Source organism: Mytilus edulis, chromosome 10, assembly GCF_963676685.1.
Source record: "Mytilus edulis chromosome 10, xbMytEdul2.2, whole genome shotgun sequence".
Classification (NCBI taxonomy): Eukaryota; Metazoa; Mollusca; class Bivalvia; order Mytilida; family Mytilidae; genus Mytilus; species Mytilus edulis.
Genome location: NC_092353.1, coordinates 68,198,975 through 68,215,568, shown reverse-complemented (window position 1 = coordinate 68,215,568; position 16,594 = coordinate 68,198,975). Strand labels below are relative to the sequence as shown.

At 36.5% G+C, this 16,594-nt stretch overlaps 21 non-coding genes across 21 annotated transcripts; all 21 read right to left on the bottom strand.

Annotated features, from left to right (window-relative positions):
- Nucleotides 1-199: 199 nt before the first annotated feature.
- On the bottom strand, nucleotides 200-272 carry Trnaf-gaa (transfer RNA phenylalanine (anticodon GAA)). Its single transcript has one exon. It is a non-coding gene; the product is annotated as a tRNA-Phe (tRNA).
- Nucleotides 273-903: 631 nt separating this feature from the next.
- Nucleotides 904-976, bottom strand: Trnaf-gaa (transfer RNA phenylalanine (anticodon GAA)). Its single transcript has one exon. It is a non-coding gene; the product is annotated as a tRNA-Phe (tRNA).
- Nucleotides 977-1,614: 638 nt separating this feature from the next.
- Trnaf-gaa (transfer RNA phenylalanine (anticodon GAA)) lies at nucleotides 1,615-1,687 on the bottom strand. The gene has a single exon. It is a non-coding gene; the product is annotated as a tRNA-Phe (tRNA).
- A 631-nt stretch (nucleotides 1,688-2,318) lies between these two features.
- Trnaf-gaa (transfer RNA phenylalanine (anticodon GAA)) lies at nucleotides 2,319-2,391 on the bottom strand. The gene has a single exon. It is a non-coding gene; the product is annotated as a tRNA-Phe (tRNA).
- Nucleotides 2,392-3,023: 632 nt separating this feature from the next.
- On the bottom strand, nucleotides 3,024-3,096 carry Trnaf-gaa (transfer RNA phenylalanine (anticodon GAA)). The gene has a single exon. It is a non-coding gene; the product is annotated as a tRNA-Phe (tRNA).
- Nucleotides 3,097-3,728: 632 nt separating this feature from the next.
- Trnaf-gaa (transfer RNA phenylalanine (anticodon GAA)) lies at nucleotides 3,729-3,801 on the bottom strand. The gene has a single exon. It is a non-coding gene; the product is annotated as a tRNA-Phe (tRNA).
- A 631-nt stretch (nucleotides 3,802-4,432) lies between these two features.
- On the bottom strand, nucleotides 4,433-4,505 carry Trnaf-gaa (transfer RNA phenylalanine (anticodon GAA)). Its single transcript has one exon. It is a non-coding gene; the product is annotated as a tRNA-Phe (tRNA).
- A 638-nt stretch (nucleotides 4,506-5,143) lies between these two features.
- Nucleotides 5,144-5,216, bottom strand: Trnaf-gaa (transfer RNA phenylalanine (anticodon GAA)). The gene has a single exon. It is a non-coding gene; the product is annotated as a tRNA-Phe (tRNA).
- A 637-nt stretch (nucleotides 5,217-5,853) lies between these two features.
- On the bottom strand, nucleotides 5,854-5,926 carry Trnaf-gaa (transfer RNA phenylalanine (anticodon GAA)). The gene has a single exon. It is a non-coding gene; the product is annotated as a tRNA-Phe (tRNA).
- A 631-nt stretch (nucleotides 5,927-6,557) lies between these two features.
- Nucleotides 6,558-6,630, bottom strand: Trnaf-gaa (transfer RNA phenylalanine (anticodon GAA)). Its single transcript has one exon. It is a non-coding gene; the product is annotated as a tRNA-Phe (tRNA).
- Nucleotides 6,631-9,237: 2,607 nt separating this feature from the next.
- Trnaf-gaa (transfer RNA phenylalanine (anticodon GAA)) lies at nucleotides 9,238-9,310 on the bottom strand. The gene has a single exon. It is a non-coding gene; the product is annotated as a tRNA-Phe (tRNA).
- A 631-nt stretch (nucleotides 9,311-9,941) lies between these two features.
- Trnaf-gaa (transfer RNA phenylalanine (anticodon GAA)) lies at nucleotides 9,942-10,014 on the bottom strand. The gene has a single exon. It is a non-coding gene; the product is annotated as a tRNA-Phe (tRNA).
- A 631-nt stretch (nucleotides 10,015-10,645) lies between these two features.
- On the bottom strand, nucleotides 10,646-10,718 carry Trnaf-gaa (transfer RNA phenylalanine (anticodon GAA)). The gene has a single exon. It is a non-coding gene; the product is annotated as a tRNA-Phe (tRNA).
- Nucleotides 10,719-11,349: 631 nt separating this feature from the next.
- On the bottom strand, nucleotides 11,350-11,422 carry Trnaf-gaa (transfer RNA phenylalanine (anticodon GAA)). The gene has a single exon. It is a non-coding gene; the product is annotated as a tRNA-Phe (tRNA).
- Nucleotides 11,423-12,048: 626 nt separating this feature from the next.
- On the bottom strand, nucleotides 12,049-12,121 carry Trnaf-gaa (transfer RNA phenylalanine (anticodon GAA)). Its single transcript has one exon. It is a non-coding gene; the product is annotated as a tRNA-Phe (tRNA).
- A 632-nt stretch (nucleotides 12,122-12,753) lies between these two features.
- On the bottom strand, nucleotides 12,754-12,826 carry Trnaf-gaa (transfer RNA phenylalanine (anticodon GAA)). The gene has a single exon. It is a non-coding gene; the product is annotated as a tRNA-Phe (tRNA).
- Nucleotides 12,827-13,457: 631 nt separating this feature from the next.
- Nucleotides 13,458-13,530, bottom strand: Trnaf-gaa (transfer RNA phenylalanine (anticodon GAA)). Its single transcript has one exon. It is a non-coding gene; the product is annotated as a tRNA-Phe (tRNA).
- Nucleotides 13,531-14,162: 632 nt separating this feature from the next.
- On the bottom strand, nucleotides 14,163-14,235 carry Trnaf-gaa (transfer RNA phenylalanine (anticodon GAA)). The gene has a single exon. It is a non-coding gene; the product is annotated as a tRNA-Phe (tRNA).
- Nucleotides 14,236-14,867: 632 nt separating this feature from the next.
- On the bottom strand, nucleotides 14,868-14,940 carry Trnaf-gaa (transfer RNA phenylalanine (anticodon GAA)). The gene has a single exon. It is a non-coding gene; the product is annotated as a tRNA-Phe (tRNA).
- Nucleotides 14,941-15,571: 631 nt separating this feature from the next.
- Trnaf-gaa (transfer RNA phenylalanine (anticodon GAA)) lies at nucleotides 15,572-15,644 on the bottom strand. The gene has a single exon. It is a non-coding gene; the product is annotated as a tRNA-Phe (tRNA).
- Nucleotides 15,645-16,275: 631 nt separating this feature from the next.
- Nucleotides 16,276-16,348, bottom strand: Trnaf-gaa (transfer RNA phenylalanine (anticodon GAA)). Its single transcript has one exon. It is a non-coding gene; the product is annotated as a tRNA-Phe (tRNA).
- Nucleotides 16,349-16,594: the final 246 nt, after the last annotated feature.

The following is a 16,594-nucleotide window of genomic DNA, read 5'->3' as shown; positions in this document are numbered from 1 at the left end:
AGCTGAGCATTAGAAAGACATCACCGTTGAGCTGGTAAATGTGTGTTTTCTTCTCCCGTATCATGTGCACTGTTTCTGCAATCTGACATGCCATGTATAGTTACATCTAGTCATTCTATGGAGAAAAGTTTCTTTGGATTATCTTGCAAACTGAGTGGTGAGTAGCAAAAAATATCCTGCCAGCCGCCGGATTGTTCCGTGCCGGAACCCGGGATTGAACCGGGGGCCTTTAGATCTTCAGTCTAACGCTCTCCCAACTGAGCTATTCCGGCTGACATGGATTGTTCTGCAATTAGGTGGATTTATAGGTATTGAGCTGTTAAGACCAATGATATAATTACATGAAACTGAAAGTGCATGTGCATGTGCAAATTAAGAAAATTATTTTCTTGTGTTGGAAATTGTATGGATGGCTAAGGAATAAATTTAGAAATAACTATAGATACCAGTATAGTTTCAAACACGTGTTCTAAGAATATTTATCGTTCATTTCTATGTGAAAAAGTCCGTGTACATATTAACATTAAGATTTTAGCTTTAATAAATCAGTAAAAGAAAAAAAAAGAAAAAAAACACACCCTGTTTTCTTCTTCCAAGAAGAGAAGAAAACAGTCAATCTTTCGTCGACGTTATCTTTCAACATCCGTGATTGACTTGACATCATAAAGGATCATCGCCAACGTTACCAAGTTAGATTAACGAACAGCTGAGCATTAGAAAGACATCACCGTTGAGCTGGTAAATGTGTGTTTTCTTCTCCCGTATCATGTGCACTGTTTCTGCAATCTGACATGCCATGTATAGTTACATCTAGTCATTCTATGGAGAAAAGTTTCTTTGGATTATCTTGCAAACTGAGTGGTGAGTAGCAAAAAATATCCTGCCAGCCGCCGGATTGTTCCGTGCCGGAACCCGGGATTGAACCGGGGGCCTTTAGATCTTCAGTCTAACGCTCTCCCAACTGAGCTATTCCGGCTGACATGGATTGTTCTGCAATTACAATGTAGGTGCATTTATAGGTATTGAGCTGTTAAGACCAATGATATAATTACATGAAACTGAAAGTGCATGTGCATGTGCAAATTAAGAAAATTATTTTCTTGTGTTGGAAATTGTATGGATGGCTAAGGAATAAATTTAGAAATAACTATAGATACCAGTATAGTTTCAAACACGTGTTCTAAGAATATTTATCGTTCATTTCTATGTGAAAAAGTCCGTGTACATATTAACATTAAGATTTTAGCTTTAATAAATCAGTAAAAGAAAAAAAAAGAAAAAAAACACACCCTGTTTTCTTCTTCCAAGAAGAGAAGAAAACAGTCAATCTTTCGTCGACGTTATCTTTCAACATCCGTGATTGACTTGACATCATAAAGGATCATCGCCAACGTTACCAAGTTAGATTAACGAACAGCTGAGCATTAGAAAGACATCACCGTTGAGCTGGTAAATGTGTGTTTTCTTCTCCCGTATCATGTGCACTGTTTCTGCAATCTGACATGCCATGTATAGTTACATCTAGTCATTCTATGGAGAAAAGTTTCTTTGGATTATCTTGCAAACTGAGTGGTGAGTAGCAAAAAATATCCTGCCAGCCGCCGGATTGTTCCGTGCCGGAACCCGGGATTGAACCGGGGGCCTTTAGATCTTCAGTCTAACGCTCTCCCAACTGAGCTATTCCGGCTGACATGGATTGTTCTGCAATTAGGTGGATTTATAGGTATTGAGCTGTTAAGACCAATGATATAATTACATGAAACTGAAAGTGCATGTGCATGTGCAAATTAAGAAAATTATTTTCTTGTGTTGGAAATTGTATGGATGGCTAAGGAATAAATTTAGAAATAACTATAGATACCAGTATAGTTTCAAACACGTGTTCTAAGAATATTTATCGTTCATTTCTATGTGAAAAAGTCCGTGTACATATTAACATTAAGATTTTAGCTTTAATAAATCAGTAAAAGAAAAAAAAAGAAAAAAAACACACCCTGTTTTCTTCTTCCAAGAAGAGAAGAAAACAGTCAATCTTTCGTCGACGTTATCTTTCAACATCCGTGATTGACTTGACATCATAAAGGATCATCGCCAACGTTACCAAGTTAGATTAACGAACAGCTGAGCATTAGAAAGACATCACCGTTGAGCTGGTAAATGTGTGTTTTCTTCTCCCGTATCATGTGCACTGTTTCTGCAATCTGACATGCCATGTATAGTTACATCTAGTCATTCTATGGAGAAAAGTTTCTTTGGATTATCTTGCAAACTGAGTGGTGAGTAGCAAAAAATATCCTGCCAGCCGCCGGATTGTTCCGTGCCGGAACCCGGGATTGAACCGGGGGCCTTTAGATCTTCAGTCTAACGCTCTCCCAACTGAGCTATTCCGGCTGACATGGATTGTTCTGCAATTAGGTGGATTTATAGGTATTGAGCTGTTAAGACCAATGATATAATTACATGAAACTGAAAGTGCATGTGCATGTGCAAATTAAGAAAATTATTTTCTTGTGTTGGAAATTGTATGGATGGCTAAGGAATAAATTTAGAAATAACTATAGATACCAGTATAGTTTCAAACACGTGTTCTAAGAATATTTATCGTTCATTTCTATGTGAAAAAGTCCGTGTACATATTAACATTAAGATTTTAGCTTTAATAAATCAGTAAAAGAAAAAAAAAAGAAAAAAAACACACCCTGTTTTCTTCTTCCAAGAAGAGAAGAAAACAGTCAATCTTTCGTCGACGTTATCTTTCAACATCCGTGATTGACTTGACATCATAAAGGATCATCGCCAACGTTACCAAGTTAGATTAACGAACAGCTGAGCATTAGAAAGACATCACCGTTGAGCTGGTAAATGTGTGTTTTCTTCTCCCGTATCATGTGCACTGTTTCTGCAATCTGACATGCCATGTATAGTTACATCTAGTCATTCTATGGAGAAAAGTTTCTTTGGATTATCTTGCAAACTGAGTGGTGAGTAGCAAAAAATATCCTGCCAGCCGCCGGATTGTTCCGTGCCGGAACCCGGGATTGAACCGGGGGCCTTTAGATCTTCAGTCTAACGCTCTCCCAACTGAGCTATTCCGGCTGACATGGATTGTTCTGCAATTAGGTGGATTTATAGGTATTGAGCTGTTAAGACCAATGATATAATTACATGAAACTGAAAGTGCATGTGCATGTGCAAATTAAGAAAATTATTTTCTTGTGTTGGAAATTGTATGGATGGCTAAGGAATAAATTTAGAAATAACTATAGATACCAGTATAGTTTCAAACACGTGTTCTAAGAATATTTATCGTTCATTTCTATGTGAAAAAGTCCGTGTACATATTAACATTAAGATTTTAGCTTTAATAAATCAGTAAAAGAAAAAAAAAAGAAAAAAAACACACCCTGTTTTCTTCTTCCAAGAAGAGAAGAAAACAGTCAATCTTTCGTCGACGTTATCTTTCAACATCCGTGATTGACTTGACATCATAAAGGATCATCGCCAACGTTACCAAGTTAGATTAACGAACAGCTGAGCATTAGAAAGACATCACCGTTGAGCTGGTAAATGTGTGTTTTCTTCTCCCGTATCATGTGCACTGTTTCTGCAATCTGACATGCCATGTATAGTTACATCTAGTCATTCTATGGAGAAAAGTTTCTTTGGATTATCTTGCAAACTGAGTGGTGAGTAGCAAAAAATATCCTGCCAGCCGCCGGATTGTTCCGTGCCGGAACCCGGGATTGAACCGGGGGCCTTTAGATCTTCAGTCTAACGCTCTCCCAACTGAGCTATTCCGGCTGACATGGATTGTTCTGCAATTAGGTGGATTTATAGGTATTGAGCTGTTAAGACCAATGATATAATTACATGAAACTGAAAGTGCATGTGCATGTGCAAATTAAGAAAATTATTTTCTTGTGTTGGAAATTGTATGGATGGCTAAGGAATAAATTTAGAAATAACTATAGATACCAGTATAGTTTCAAACACGTGTTCTAAGAATATTTATCGTTCATTTCTATGTGAAAAAGTCCGTGTACATATTAACATTAAGATTTTAGCTTTAATAAATCAGTAAAAGAAAAAAAAAGAAAAAAAACACACCCTGTTTTCTTCTTCCAAGAAGAGAAGAAAACAGTCAATCTTTCGTCGACGTTATCTTTCAACATCCGTGATTGACTTGACATCATAAAGGATCATCGCCAACGTTACCAAGTTAGATTAACGAACAGCTGAGCATTAGAAAGACATCACCGTTGAGCTGGTAAATGTGTGTTTTCTTCTCCCGTATCATGTGCACTGTTTCTGCAATCTGACATGCCATGTATAGTTACATCTAGTCATTCTATGGAGAAAAGTTTCTTTGGATTATCTTGCAAACTGAGTGGTGAGTAGCAAAAAATATCCTGCCAGCCGCCGGATTGTTCCGTGCCGGAACCCGGGATTGAACCGGGGGCCTTTAGATCTTCAGTCTAACGCTCTCCCAACTGAGCTATTCCGGCTGACATGGATTGTTCTGCAATTACAATGTAGGTGCATTTATAGGTATTGAGCTGTTAAGACCAATGATATAATTACATGAAACTGAAAGTGCATGTGCATGTGCAAATTAAGAAAATTATTTTCTTGTGTTGGAAATTGTATGGATGGCTAAGGAATAAATTTAGAAATAACTATAGATACCAGTATAGTTTCAAACACGTGTTCTAAGAATATTTATCGTTCATTTCTATGTGAAAAAGTCCGTGTACATATTAACATTAAGATTTTAGCTTTAATAAATCAGTAAAAGAAAAAAAAAGAAAAAAAACACACCCTGTTTTCTTCTTCCAAGAAGAGAAGAAAACAGTCAATCTTTCGTCGACGTTATCTTTCAACATCCGTGATTGACTTGACATCATAAAGGATCATCGCCAACGTTACCAAGTTAGATTAACGAACAGCTGAGCATTAGAAAGACATCACCGTTGAGCTGGTAAATGTGTGTTTTCTTCTCCCGTATCATGTGCACTGTTTCTGCAATCTGACATGCCATGTATAGTTACATCTAGTCATTCTATGGAGAAAAGTTTCTTTGGATTATCTTGCAAACTGAGTGGTGAGTAGCAAAAAATATCCTGCCAGCCGCCGGATTGTTCCGTGCCGGAACCCGGGATTGAACCGGGGGCCTTTAGATCTTCAGTCTAACGCTCTCCCAGCTGAGCTATTCCGGCTGACATGGATTGTTCTGCAATTAGGTGGATTTATAGGTATTGAGCTGTTAAGACCAATGATATAATTACATGAAACTGAAAGTGCATGTGCATGTGCAAATTAAGAAAATTATTTTCTTGTGTTGGAAATTGTATGGATGGCTAAGGAATAAATTTAGAAATAACTATAGATACCAGTATAGTTTCAAACACGTGTTCTAAGAATATTTATCGTTCATTTCTATGTGAAAAAGTCCGTGTACATATTAACATTAAGATTAAGATTTTAGCTTTAATAAATCAGTAAAAGAAAAAAAAAGAAAAAAAACACACCCTGTTTTCTTCTTCCAAGAAGAGAAGAAAACAGTCAATCTTTCGTCGACGTTATCTTTCAACATCCGTGATTGACTTGACATCATAAAGGATCATCGCCAACGTTACCAAGTTAGATTAACGAACAGCTGAGCATTAGAAAGACATCACCGTTGAGCTGGTAAATGTGTGTTTTCTTCTCCCGTATCATGTGCACTGTTTCTGCAATCTGACATGCCATGTATAGTTACATCTAGTCATTCTATGGAGAAAAGTTTCTTTGGATTATCTTGCAAACTGAGTGGTGAGTAGCAAAAAATATCCTGCCAGCCGCCGGATTGTTCCGTGCCGGAACCCGGGATTGAACCGGGGGCCTTTAGATCTTCAGTCTAACGCTCTCCCAACTGAGCTATTCCGGCTGACATGGATTGTTCTGCAATTAGGTGGATTTATAGGTATTGAGCTGTTAAGACCAATGATATAATTACATGAAACTGAAAGTGCATGTGCATGTGCAAATTAAGAAAATTATTTTCTTGTGTTGGAAATTGTATGGATGGCTAAGGAATAAATTTAGAAATAACTATAGATACCAGTATAGTTTCAAACACGTGTTCTAAGAATATTTATCGTTCATTTCTATGTGAAAAAGTCCGTGTACATATTAACATTAAGATTTTAGCTTTAATAAATCAGTAAAAGAAAAAAAAAGAAAAAAAACACACCCTGTTTTCTTCTTCCAAGAAGAGAAGAAAACAGTCAATCTTTCGTCGACGTTATCTTTCAACATCCGTGATTGACTTGACATCATAAAGGATCATCGCCAACGTTACCAAGTTAGATTAACGAACAGCTGAGCATTAGAAAGACATCACCGTTGAGCTGGTAAATGTGTGTTTTCTTCTCCCGTATCATGTGCACTGTTTCTGCAATCTGACATGCCATGTATAGTTACATCTAGTCATTCTATGGAGAAAAGTTTCTTTGGATTATCTTGCAAACTGAGTGGTGAGTAGCAAAAAATATCCTGCCAGCCGCCGGATTGTTCCGTGCCGGAACCCGGGATTGAACCGGGGGCCTTTAGATCTTCAGTCTAACGCTCTCCCAACTGAGCTATTCCGGCTGACATGGATTGTTCTGCAATTAGGTGGATTTATAGGTATTGAGCTGTTAAGACCAATGATATAATTACATGAAACTGAAAGTGCATGTGCATGTGCAAATTAAGAAAATTATTTTCTTGTGTTGGAAATTGTATGGATGGCTAAGGAATAAATTTAGAAATAACTATAGATACCAGTATAGTTTCAAACACGTGTTCTAAGAATATTTATCGTTCATTTCTATGTGAAAAAGTCCGTGTACATATTAACATTAAGATTTTAGCTTTAATAAATCAGTAAAAGAAAAAAAAAGAAAAAAAACACACCCTGTTTTCTTCTTCCAAGAAGAGAAGAAAACAGTCAATCTTTCGTCGACGTTATCTTTCAACATCCGTGATTGACTTGACATCATAAAGGATCATCGCCAACGTTACCAAGTTAGATTAACGAACAGCTGAGCATTAGAAAGACATCACCGTTGAGCTGGTAAATGTGTGTTTTCTTCTCCCGTATCATGTGCACTGTTTCTGCAATCTGACATGCCATGTATAGTTACATCTAGTCATTCTATGGAGAAAAGTTTCTTTGGATTATCTTGCAAACTGAGTGGTGAGTAGCAAAAAATATCCTGCCAGCCGCCGGATTGTTCCGTGCCGGAACCCGGGATTGAACCGGGGGCCTTTAGATCTTCAGTCTAACGCTCTTTTTTTTTTTTTTTATCTTTATTATATTCACAATCTATATATACATATCACAGTTTACAATTGCAATTACACATAAATGAAAACATTGTAAATATTTATTGTCCTTTCTCTGAAATGGAAAATGTTCTAATTATTATACAATCTATATATTTCCTTATTTTATTTTCCCCTTAATTGACTTTCTGATAATTAACTTGGTTATACTTTAATCTTCTACTCTCTCTCTTTTTTTTCTTTTTTTCCAGTTTTAAATAAAATGATAAAAACAACAATTCAACTATTACAAGGAGAGAAAAAAATTGAAAATGTTTATAATTACGCAAATCATCTATTTTAATTAATGTTGGTTGTTTAAAAAAAAAAACGGTTGGTTTCCAGACCAGAATTTTGATACAACACAAAAATTATTTCAGAATTATGTCACGTATTCAACATCTATTATCCCCCTCCCTAATAACAGTTCATTCATCAAAACACCACAAACAAAGTCTGTGCATCTCTGCATATCTTTCAATCCTTGGAATACCACGAACATAACACTTAATTTCATCATTGTCCGTTTTTCTAATGTCTCTAAATTTGTAGACGTAAGTCATTGCGTTTCCATATTCCATTTTGTCAGTTTCTAAATTTACATGTCGAAATTCACCGCGTTTCCCTAAAGTCCATATAACTACCGTTTCTCTCTTTTTTAATTTTCCTATCAAACAACTTCCTTCTGATCGTTGGCTATATACAATTTTCTGAAAATGACTATCTGTACACGGACTCTTCCCTGTAATTATTAATTTCGGAGCGATAGTTTTTATTTTGTCTATTTCTTTATTTTCTTTTTCTTTAATATCCGTGTGTAAATTCCGTTCAGTTCGCGAACCTTGACACACTATACTTTCCGTTAATTCATTGTCCTTTAAATTGATTGTTTTGTCTATCGATACACTAACCGGTTGAACAACTTTCACTACAGGTGTAATGTTTACATTTTCGGGGGCTACTAATGGGAGATCTATCGTTCCATCGTACATCATATCATCACCCGAATCCATTATCACTTCTGAATTATCAATGTTGATATCAATTGACTTATCAACGTCGTCTTCTGTATTGTCTATTCTTTCTTTCAATATTTTCATTCTTTTATTGTCTCTGTCTCTATTAGATCTAGACTTGTGTTTTATTCCTCTATTTACGTGTACTGAATCACCCCTTGTCCAAACTAATGAAATTCTCATTTTGTCACCAAGGTAATTGGAATTCCATGTAAATTGTTCGTAATCATCTATGACACTATTAATTAACGCAACTAAAGGCTTTGGCAATTTGTCCATTATAATTTCCTTTAAAGTACCTCAACGTTTCACAGCAAAAAGTTAAGTTCACAAAATAGCAAATACGCACAGTATAATTCTCAAAAATGTCAGTAAAACAACTTACATTACTGTTAGACAGTCACATTTACTTAATCCGGCTGGTTATATCCAAATCCACAAGAAATAGTAACCCAATAACAGGAGTAGAAAATTACACGTCTATATCTGTTTAAGGTGCACTCGACTTTTTCAAAAAAAAAAAAAAAAAAAAAAAAAAAAAAAACACACCCTGTTTTCTTCTTCCAAGAAGAGAAGAAAACAGTCAATCTTTCGTCGACGTTATCTTTCAACATCCGTGATTGACTTGACATCATAAAGGATCATCGCCAACGTTACCAAGTTAGATTAACGAACAGCTGAGCATTAGAAAGACATCACCGTTGAGCTGGTAAATGTGTGTTTTCTTCTCCCGTATCATGTGCACTGTTTCTGCAATCTGACATGCCATGTATAGTTACATCTAGTCATTCTATGGAGAAAAGTTTCTTTGGATTATCTTGCAAACTGAGTGGTGAGTAGCAAAAAATATCCTGCCAGCCGCCGGATTGTTCCGTGCCGGAACCCGGGATTGAACCGGGGGCCTTTAGATCTTCAGTCTAACGCTCTCCCAACTGAGCTATTCCGGCTGACATGGATTGTTCTGCAATTAGGTGGATTTATAGGTATTGAGCTGTTAAGACCAATGATATAATTACATGAAACTGAAAGTGCATGTGCATGTGCAAATTAAGAAAATTATTTTCTTGTGTTGGAAATTGTATGGATGGCTAAGGAATAAATTTAGAAATAACTATAGATACCAGTATAGTTTCAAACACGTGTTCTAAGAATATTTATCGTTCATTTCTATGTGAAAAAGTCCGTGTACATATTAACATTAAGATTTTAGCTTTAATAAATCAGTAAAAGAAAAAAAAAGAAAAAAAACACACCCTGTTTTCTTCTTCCAAGAAGAGAAGAAAACAGTCAATCTTTCGTCGACGTTATCTTTCAACATCCGTGATTGACTTGACATCATAAAGGATCATCGCCAACGTTACCAAGTTAGATTAACGAACAGCTGAGCATTAGAAAGACATCACCGTTGAGCTGGTAAATGTGTGTTTTCTTCTCCCGTATCATGTGCACTGTTTCTGCAATCTGACATGCCATGTATAGTTACATCTAGTCATTCTATGGAGAAAAGTTTCTTTGGATTATCTTGCAAACTGAGTGGTGAGTAGCAAAAAATATCCTGCCAGCCGCCGGATTGTTCCGTGCCGGAACCCGGGATTGAACCGGGGGCCTTTAGATCTTCAGTCTAACGCTCTCCCAACTGAGCTATTCCGGCTGACATGGATTGTTCTGCAATTAGGTGGATTTATAGGTATTGAGCTGTTAAGACCAATGATATAATTACATGAAACTGAAAGTGCATGTGCATGTGCAAATTAAGAAAATTATTTTCTTGTGTTGGAAATTGTATGGATGGCTAAGGAATAAATTTAGAAATAACTATAGATACCAGTATAGTTTCAAACACGTGTTCTAAGAATATTTATCGTTCATTTCTATGTGAAAAAGTCCGTGTACATATTAACATTAAGATTTTAGCTTTAATAAATCAGTAAAAGAAAAAAAAAGAAAAAAAACACACCCTGTTTTCTTCTTCCAAGAAGAGAAGAAAACAGTCAATCTTTCGTCGACGTTATCTTTCAACATCCGTGATTGACTTGACATCATAAAGGATCATCGCCAACGTTACCAAGTTAGATTAACGAACAGCTGAGCATTAGAAAGACATCACCGTTGAGCTGGTAAATGTGTGTTTTCTTCTCCCGTATCATGTGCACTGTTTCTGCAATCTGACATGCCATGTATAGTTACATCTAGTCATTCTATGGAGAAAAGTTTCTTTGGATTATCTTGCAAACTGAGTGGTGAGTAGCAAAAAATATCCTGCCAGCCGCCGGATTGTTCCGTGCCGGAACCCGGGATTGAACCGGGGGCCTTTAGATCTTCAGTCTAACGCTCTCCCAACTGAGCTATTCCGGCTGACATGGATTGTTCTGCAATTAGGTGGATTTATAGGTATTGAGCTGTTAAGACCAATGATATAATTACATGAAACTGAAAGTGCATGTGCATGTGCAAATTAAGAAAATTATTTTCTTGTGTTGGAAATTGTATGGATGGCTAAGGAATAAATTTAGAAATAACTATAGATACCAGTATAGTTTCAAACACGTGTTCTAAGAATATTTATCGTTCATTTCTATGTGAAAAAGTCCGTGTACATATTAACATTAAGATTTTAGCTTTAATAAATCAGTAAAAGAAAAAAAAAGAAAAAAAACACACCCTGTTTTCTTCTTCCAAGAAGAGAAGAAAACAGTCAATCTTTCGTCGACGTTATCTTTCAACATCCGTGATTGACTTGACATCATAAAGGATCATCGCCAACGTTACCAAGTTAGATTAACGAACAGCTGAGCATTAGAAAGACATCACCGTTGAGCTGGTAAATGTGTGTTTTCTTCTCCCGTATCATGTGCACTGTTTCTGCAATCTGACATGCCATGTATAGTTACATCTAGTCATTCTATGGAGAAAAGTTTCTTTGGATTATCTTGCAAACTGAGTGGTGAGTAGCAAAAAATATCCTGCCAGCCGCCGGATTGTTCCGTGCCGGAACCCGGGATTGAACCGGGGGCCTTTAGATCTTCAGTCTAACGCTCTCCCAACTGAGCTATTCCGGCTGACATTGATTGTTTTGCAATTAGGTGCATTTATAGGTATTGAGCTGTTAAGACCAATGATATAATTACATGAAACTGAAAGTGCATGTGCATGTGCAAATTAAGAAAATTATTTTCTTGTGTTGAAAATTGTATGGATGGCTAAGGAATAAATTTAGAAATAACTATAGATACCAGTATAGTTTCAAACACGTGTTCTAAGAATATTTATCGCTCATTTCTATGTGAAAAAGTCCGTGTACATATTAACATTAAGATTTTAGCTTTAATAAATTAAAAGAAAAAAAAAAAAAAAACACACCCTGTTTTCTTCTTCCAAGAAGAGAAGAAAACAGTCAATCTTTCGTCGACGTTATCTTTCAACATCCGTGATTGACTTGACATCATAAAGGATCATCGCCAACGTTACCAAGTTAGATTAACGAACAGCTGAGCATTAGAAAGACATCACCGTTGAGCTGGTAAATGTGTGTTTTCTTCTCCCGTATCATGTGCACTGTTTCTGCAATCTGACATGCCATGTATAGTTACATCTAGTCATTCTATGGAGAAAAGTTTCTTTGGATTATCTTGCAAACTGAGTGGTGAGTAGCAAAAAATATCCTGCCAGCCGCCGGATTGTTCCGTGCCGGAACCCGGGATTGAACCGGGGGCCTTTAGATCTTCAGTCTAACGCTCTCCCAACTGAGCTATTCCGGCTGACATGGATTGTTCTGCAATTAGGTGGATTTATAGGTATTGAGCTGTTAAGACCAATGATATAATTACATGAAACTGAAAGTGCATGTGCATGTGCAAATTAAGAAAATTATTTTCTTGTGTTGGAAATTGTATGGATGGCTAAGGAATAAATTTAGAAATAACTATAGATACCAGTATAGTTTCAAACACGTGTTCTAAGAATATTTATCGTTCATTTCTATGTGAAAAAGTCCGTGTACATATTAACATTAAGATTTTAGCTTTAATAAATCAGTAAAAGAAAAAAAAAAGAAAAAAAACACACCCTGTTTTCTTCTTCCAAGAAGAGAAGAAAACAGTCAATCTTTCGTCGACGTTATCTTTCAACATCCGTGATTGACTTGACATCATAAAGGATCATCGCCAACGTTACCAAGTTAGATTAACGAACAGCTGAGCATTAGAAAGACATCACCGTTGAGCTGGTAAATGTGTGTTTTCTTCTCCCGTATCATGTGCACTGTTTCTGCAATCTGACATGCCATGTATAGTTACATCTAGTCATTCTATGGAGAAAAGTTTCTTTGGATTATCTTGCAAACTGAGTGGTGAGTAGCAAAAAATATCCTGCCAGCCGCCGGATTGTTCCGTGCCGGAACCCGGGATTGAACCGGGGGCCTTTAGATCTTCAGTCTAACGCTCTCCCAACTGAGCTATTCCGGCTGACATGGATTGTTGTGCAATTAGGTGGATTTATAGGTATTGAGCTGTTAAGACCAATGATATAATTACATGAAACTGAAAGTGCATGTGCATGTGCAAATTAAGAAAATTATTTTCTTGTGTTGGAAATTGTATGGATGGCTAAGGAATAAATTTAGAAATAACTATAGATACCAGTATAGTTTCAAACACGTGTTCTAAGAATATTTATCGTTCATTTCTATGTGAAAAAGTCCGTGTACATATTAACATTAAGATTTTAGCTTTAATAAATCAGTAAAAGAAAAAAAAAGAAAAAAAACACACCCTGTTTTCTTCTTCCAAGAAGAGAAGAAAACAGTCAATCTTTCGTCGACGTTATCTTTCAACATCCGTGATTGACTTGACATCATAAAGGATCATCGCCAACGTTACCAAGTTAGATTAACGAACAGCTGAGCATTAGAAAGACATCACCGTTGAGCTGGTAAATGTGTGTTTTCTTCTCCCGTATCATGTGCACTGTTTCTGCAATCTGACATGCCATGTATAGTTACATCTAGTCATTCTATGGAGAAAAGTTTCTTTGGATTATCTTGCAAACTGAGTGGTGAGTAGCAAAAAATATCCTGCCAGCCGCCGGATTGTTCCGTGCCGGAACCCGGGATTGAACCGGGGGCCTTTAGATCTTCAGTCTAACGCTCTCCCAACTGAGCTATTCCGGCTGACATGGATTGTTCTGCAATTAGGTGGATTTATAGGTATTGAGCTGTTAAGACCAATGATATAATTACATGAAACTGAAAGTGCATGTGCATGTGCAAATTAAGAAAATTATTTTCTTGTGTTGGAAATTGTATGGATGGCTAAGGAATAAATTTAGAAATAACTATAGATACCAGTATAGTTTCAAACACGTGTTCTAAGAATATTTATCGTTCATTTCTATGTGAAAAAGTCCGTGTACATATTAACATTAAGATTTTAGCTTTAATAAATCAGTAAAAGAAAAAAAAAAGAAAAAAAACACACCCTGTTTTCTTCTTCCAAGAAGAGAAGAAAACAGTCAATCTTTCGTCGACGTTATCTTTCAACATCCGTGATTGACTTGACATCATAAAGGATCATCGCCAACGTTACCAAGTTAGATTAACGAACAGCTGAGCATTAGAAAGACATCACCGTTGAGCTGGTAAATGTGTGTTTTCTTCTCCCGTATCATGTGCACTGTTTCTGCAATCTGACATGCCATGTATAGTTACATCTAGTCATTCTATGGAGAAAAGTTTCTTTGGATTATCTTGCAAACTGAGTGGTGAGTAGCAAAAAATATCCTGCCAGCCGCCGGATTGTTCCGTGCCGGAACCCGGGATTGAACCGGGGGCCTTTAGATCTTCAGTCTAACGCTCTCCCAACTGAGCTATTCCGGCTGACATGGATTGTTCTGCAATTAGGTGGATTTATAGGTATTGAGCTGTTAAGACCAATGATATAATTACATGAAACTGAAAGTGCATGTGCATGTGCAAATTAAGAAAATTATTTTCTTGTGTTGGAAATTGTATGGATGGCTAAGGAATAAATTTAGAAATAACTATAGATACCAGTATAGTTTCAAACACGTGTTCTAAGAATATTTATCGTTCATTTCTATGTGAAAAAGTCCGTGTACATATTAACATTAAGATTTTAGCTTTAATAAATCAGTAAAAGAAAAAAAAAAGAAAAAAAACACACCCTGTTTTCTTCTTCCAAGAAGAGAAGAAAACAGTCAATCTTTCGTCGACGTTATCTTTCAACATCCGTGATTGACTTGACATCATAAAGGATCATCGCCAACGTTACCAAGTTAGATTAACGAACAGCTGAGCATTAGAAAGACATCACCGTTGAGCTGGTAAATGTGTGTTTTCTTCTCCCGTATCATGTGCACTGTTTCTGCAATCTGACATGCCATGTATAGTTACATCTAGTCATTCTATGGAGAAAAGTTTCTTTGGATTATCTTGCAAACTGAGTGGTGAGTAGCAAAAAATATCCTGCCAGCCGCCGGATTGTTCCGTGCCGGAACCCGGGATTGAACCGGGGGCCTTTAGATCTTCAGTCTAACGCTCTCCCAACTGAGCTATTCCGGCTGACATGGATTGTTGTGCAATTAGGTGGATTTATAGGTATTGAGCTGTTAAGACCAATGATATAATTACATGAAACTGAAAGTGCATGTGCATGTGCAAATTAAGAAAATTATTTTCTTGTGTTGGAAATTGTATGGATGGCTAAGGAATAAATTTAGAAATAACTATAGATACCAGTATAGTTTCAAACACGTGTTCTAAGAATATTTATCGTTCATTTCTATGTGAAAAAGTCCGTGTACATATTAACATTAAGATTTTAGCTTTAATAAATCAGTAAAAGAAAAAAAAAGAAAAAAAACACACCCTGTTTTCTTCTTCCAAGAAGAGAAGAAAACAGTCAATCTTTCGTCGACGTTATCTTTCAACATCCGTGATTGACTTGACATCATAAAGGATCATCGCCAACGTTACCAAGTTAGATTAACGAACAGCTGAGCATTAGAAAGACATCACCGTTGAGCTGGTAAATGTGTGTTTTCTTCTCCCGTATCATGTGCACTGTTTCTGCAATCTGACATGCCATGTATAGTTACATCTAGTCATTCTATGGAGAAAAGTTTCTTTGGATTATCTTGCAAACTGAGTGGTGAGTAGCAAAAAATATCCTGCCAGCCGCCGGATTGTTCCGTGCCGGAACCCGGGATTGAACCGGGGGCCTTTAGATCTTCAGTCTAACGCTCTCCCAACTGAGCTATTCCGGCTGACATGGATTGTTGTGCAATTAGGTGGATTTATAGGTATTGAGCTGTTAAGACCAATGATATAATTACATGAAACTGAAAGTGCATGTGCATGTGCAAATTAAGAAAATTATTTTCTTGTGTTGGAAATTGTATGGATGGCTAAGGAATAAATTTAGAAATAACTATAGATACCAGTATAGTTTCAAACACGTGTTCTAAGAATATTTATCGTTCATTTCTATGTGAAAAAGTCCGTGTACATATTAACATTAAGATTTTAGCTTTAATAAATCAGTAAAAGAAAAAAAAAGAAAAAAAACACACCCTGTTTTCTTCTTCCAAGAAGAGAAGCAAACAGTCAATCTTTCGTCGACGTTATCTTTCAACATCCGTGATTGACTTGACATCATAAAGGATCATCGCCAACGTTACCAAGTTAGATTAACGAACAGCTGAGCATTAGAAAGACATCACCGTTGAGCTGGTAAATGTGTGTTTTCTTCTCCCGTATCATGTGCACTGTTTCTGCAATCTGACATGCCATGTATAGTTACATCTAGTCATTCTATGGAGAAAAGTTTCTTTGGATTATCTTGCAAACTGAGTGGTGAGTAGCAAAAAATATCCTGCCAGCCGCCGGATTGTTCCGTGCCGGAACCCGGGATTGAACCGGGGGCCTTTAGATCTTCAGTCTAACGCTCTCCCAACTGAGCTATTCCGGCTGACATGGATTGTTGTGCAATTAGGTGGATTTATAGGTATTGAGCTGTTAAGACCAATGATATAATTACATGAAACTGAAAGTGCATGTGCATGTGCAAATTAAGAAAATTATTTTCTTGTGTTGGAAATTGTATGGATGGCTAAGGAATAAATTTAGAAATAACTATAGATACCAGTATAGTTTCAAACACGTGTTCTAAGAATATTTATCGTTCATTTCTATGTGAAAAAGTCCGTGTACATAT